The sequence below is a fragment of the Schistocerca americana genome, chromosome 5 (assembly GCF_021461395.2).
Source record: "Schistocerca americana isolate TAMUIC-IGC-003095 chromosome 5, iqSchAmer2.1, whole genome shotgun sequence".
NCBI lineage: Eukaryota > Metazoa > Arthropoda > Insecta > Orthoptera > Acrididae > Schistocerca > Schistocerca americana.
In genome coordinates this window covers 302632805-302637829 of record NC_060123.1, presented here as the reverse complement: position 1 = coordinate 302637829, position 5025 = coordinate 302632805, and positions in this window count along the sequence as shown.

Genomic DNA, 5025 nt, shown 5'->3' with positions numbered 1-5025 from the left:
ATGGTGATACTCGTTCTCTTGTTATCCATACTTCACCGTGACACATTTTTCCCAGTGATGGATGAGTTGGCGCAGACCTCGTTTGCAGAAGTCCGCACTTTGGCTCTCCAAGAATATTCCACAGCGGAACTCACCTCGTCGTCATTCTGGAAATGCCAGCCACTCAATGGTTTCCTCATTCGAGGAAAGAGGAAGAAGTCATGAGGCAAAATTGGGGTAGCCCAGAGAAGCAGCATGCGAGATCGTGTCCTGTACAAAACGAGCTCGACCATTAACATGGTGCGGAACGCAGTGGGCGGCGCCCTTTGTCATCTTAAAAAGCTAATCTACGACTTATTTTTACTTTTCCGCTATCGCTTGCATATAATACGCTGGTCTCCTAGCACAAGGGTAAACTGATATCACAAGGTGTCGTATGTGGTTATCACAAGTTTCTGTGTCTCACCCATAAGCTGGCGCTGGACAGATTTTGGCCATCTCCAAGTTTATCTCACTTTTCCTTCGTCCATGCATGATGACAGCCGTTCTGCCGTTCTAGTCTGTCCACTATACGCAATAAAACTCACCGCGGTTTCATTTATTCAGTATGAAAGACACCTGTGTAGAGTTACAAAAAGCTTCACTGATTCATAGTCCATGAGAACCCATGACGACCTTAACACTACGTAAGTTATTAGTCTATTATGACAATCCAAAATTATTTTTGGAAGATAAATCCAACCCATCGACACCTCCAGCTACAATAGTCGATGAATTCAGCAGATGGTTAAGATAATAACAGTTTGTGAGGGCGAAACGGATATTGTGTGCTGAGGGTGGCTGATATCGCGCTTATCTTGTGAGCGTGGTCATGTCCCGCTTTGGCGGAGTCTGCCGGTGTACTTAAGGTCCACTGTCCATTTTATATGATTTTATGACGGATGGGTTATATACCCAGTTACTTTTACGTTCACTTCCCATTTTATATGGCTTTATGACGGATGGGTTACATATCCAGCTACTTTCGCATAATCTGATGATGCTCCAAAAAGACGAGGCGCATTATTGATATTAAATAACTTTGTAACTAAGAATGTTTTTATTCTGAAATAATTCAAAACAGTTGCTGTACCACCCTGTCACATTGGAGCTAAATAGGTCTTAAGTGGTTAACGATTGTATTGGAAGGTACGATACTGGACCATTCTGGACTGATTAGAAATATCCACCGAGCGAGGTGGCGCAGTGGTTAGACACTGGACTCGCATTCGGAAGGACGACGGTTCAATCCCGCGTCCGGCCATCCTGATTTAGGTTTTCCGTGATTTCCCTAAATCAATCCAGGCAAATGCCGGGATGGTTCCTCTGAGAGGGCTCGGCCGACTTCCTTCCCCATCCTTCCCTAATCCGATGAGACCGCTGACCACGCTGTCTGGTCTCCTTCCAAACCAACCAACCAACCAACCTAGAAATATCCCATTTGAACATTATATGACTCTGTTCCTGCATACGTTTTTAAACCTCGCAACCACACAAGTGTTGATTGTTATGTAGTATGCCTTCACTTCGTCAGCAGTCTTGGGCACTCGCTGTTTTGCGTATTTCCGTCTGGCAGAACGTCGAACACGATTTCATCCTCTTGCTTCAACACGATAATGACCAGCTTGATTACGCCGAGAAAAACGAATCTCTATTCTTGGACTCAAATGGTTCAAATGGCTCTGAGCACTATGGGACTTAACATCTGAGATCATCAGTCCCTTAGAACTTAGAACTACTTAAATCTAACTAACCTAAGGACATCACACACATCCATACCCGAGGCAGGATTTGAACCTGCGACCGTAGCGATTCTTGGACTACGTACACCACTTCTTTCTTGTTTTTGCAACTGAAATAAAATCCTTTGAATAAAAATTGAGAATAAGTGAACTAAAATGGGCCCGTCATAAGCTAATATTGCTTGAATAGCCTGAAACTAAATATAAATTCTAACATCACTGACACACAACATGGTGCCAGGTCGTAAATACTTCACTATAATAATTTGCGATAATTCCTGGTTTTATAAGTCCTAGTGAATCCAATTAACTTCGAGGACACCGACGTTCCATATCTAATGACTAAGAGAAAGACAGATCATCTTCTGTAATTGTATATTCATTGATAGTCTTGATCCCAATAATATGTCTTTTGTTCAGTTTAGGCTACTCATTAGCCATCTTCGGATGCATGGTTCAAATGGCGCTGAGCACTATGGAACTTAACTTCTGAGGTCATCAGTCCCCTAGCACTTAGAACTACTTAAACCTAACTAATCTAAGGACATCACACACATCCATTAACGAGGCAGGATTCGAACCTGCGACCGTAGCGGCCGCGCGGTTCCAGACTGTAGCGCATAGAACCGCTCGGTCACACCGGCCGGATTGGGATGCATTTCTGTAATTATCACATGTTTAAAGTGTCAGTCTGTAGCACCTAACTGTCATCATCCTCTCGCAAGTAACTTTCACTGCTGCATGAGAATATATACGTAATTTCGGAATAGGACAACACCTATTGTAAGATACAGACTGACGCGTAACGAATGTAACTACATCGGTAAAGATTCTGAAGATAGCTAATTAACAGCCGAATGGGTCACAAAAGTAGCTTTTGTAATCAGGGTTATCACATTTGGTGTACGAGTGCAGAGCCGATCTCTGTCTTCATACTAGGCATTAGACATAATGTCAACCGTTATTCACTGGAGGTAATGATAAATAAATTGTTATAATTATGTATTTTGTAGTTCTTTTGATTCATATTAGCTGCATTATACTTTTCATTTAGGGTTCAGCGTCTTATAAATTTTCATATTACAGTAGTTTTTGCTGGCGAAATTTACCCAGTTGTGTGCCGTACCGGAACTTAAAACTGGATTCTGGCTTTTGAGGTCAGTCCTATTCTGGAATGAGCCATCTTGTTACTATTCACGACCCGCGCTCACAGCTTCTGTTTTGTTAGCACCTCTCTGTTCTCTTCATTCTTTAAATAAAGCCTGTTTATCCGGTAGTGAGTGTTTCATCGTAACAATGTCATTCAAATTTTTATGACAGAGAACAACGGAGTGACGTATTCAACTCGTCCAGTTTCTACTGCAGGACAGGAAGCACATGCACTCTGTTTAGTACAGCATTATTTTACAGTGATACAAAGACTGACTTGAGAGGACTAAAACTTACAACAGGTGGTGGTGTTACAATGTATTCGCTTCAATCGAAAATTGCTTGAAAATGTGGAGACGAGGGGCTAAGAAGTCGTAATGAATACGACTTTAGTCAACGGCCTCACGGTAAACGGAAAAATGTCTCATGTACACATGTTGTTCTCGACGATCCTTCCCTGCTTGGTTCCGAATATTTATTATCCGTGATAGGCTTGAATATGTTTCATTTCCTTTATCGTCAAAGTGCACAAAAACTAGACAGCTTTAACGTGACGTCTCGCATGTGGCACTACATGACTCCTTGGTATTTCCCGAGGATTGTTTCGACAAAAACACAGCCAATTTTTTTTTTCGATCTACTTGCTTTCAGTACACTGGGCAGTTCTATGGACAAAGAGAGGGAAGCACATGGGTCTCTTACCACTACCGCAGTCACCAACTTATTGTAGCGACCAGATGTGCAGCGACTGTCATGGAGGGGTGTAAGAACCGTTCTTCTAGTTGTCGGGTTGGCTTTGGGTTCTCCAACCTTGGCGTTGTGCGCCCATGCTTTGACGAGGGCTAAAGGAGTCCGTCGGCCTAAGAAGGCTGCAGCAAGACAGAATGTGTGCATATAAACTCTTCATTGTTCCACCAAGCTTGAACAGCAACAGGCATGTGCTCTCGTCATATGACGCGGCTTGGCCTCAGTCCCGGCTTCTATGTTCCACTGCATAGTCATGGGTCGATCTCACTGTCCTTGGCGGAGAAACATTGCCGGGAAAACGGCAGTGGTTGTTACGCTCAGCGCGATCCGAGTGCAGAGCGATCTTGCGTTGTAAACGTCCCCCTGCAGAGCTTCAAATGGTTCAAATAGCTCTAAGCACTATGGGACTTAACATCTGAGGTCATCAGTTCTCTACACTTAGAACTACTTAAATCTAACTAACATAAGGACATCACACACATCCATGCCCGAGGCAGGATTCGAACCTGCGATTGTAGCGGTAGCGCGGTTCCGGACTGAAGCGCCTAGAACCGCTCGCCCACAGCGGCCGGCCCTGCAGAGCTGTGACGGGTACTGTTGCGGCCGACTGGCATGACCAGCTGAGAACCGCTCGTAATGCACGGTTACCTCTACATCTACATACATACACCGCAAGCGTACCTTGTCCCACTATTAATAATTTCGATTCCTGTTCCAATCGCAAATAGACCTAGGGAAAAGCGACTGTCTATATGACTTCTTACGAGACTCAGTTTCCATTGTCTTTTCTCCATGGCTCTTACGCAAAATGTACGTTCGCGTCAGTAGAATCGTTCATCAGTCAGCTTCAAATGCAGTTCTATAAATTTTCTCGAACCCGTCCCTCGGAAAGAATGTCGCCTTCCATCCAGGGATCCACATTTGAGTTCCCTGAATATCTCTGTAACACTAGCGTGTTGTTCGAACCTACCGGTAACACATCTAGTAGTCCGCCTTTGAAATACTTCAATGTCTTCCTTTAATCCGACGTGGTGCGGATCCCAAGCACTCGAGCAGTACTCAAGAATGGGCCGCACAAGTGTTCTATACGCGGTCTCCTTTTCAGATGAACTGCAGTTTCATAAAATTTTCCCATTCGCCTCCCCTACTTCAATCCTTACAGGCTCGTTCCGTTTCATTTCGGTTTTTGCAACGTTACGCCTAAATATTTAACCTACGTGGTCGTGTTTGAGCCGTGCATGGTTCGCGCTCATGCCATCTCTTATTTTACATCCCTTTTTTTCGTGTTGCCACCTCATTATGTTAGTTTCAATTTCTGTTGTCACTGAGTTGCTGCTTTGTTTGCCCGTCAGCGGCAGCAGCAGCGCCT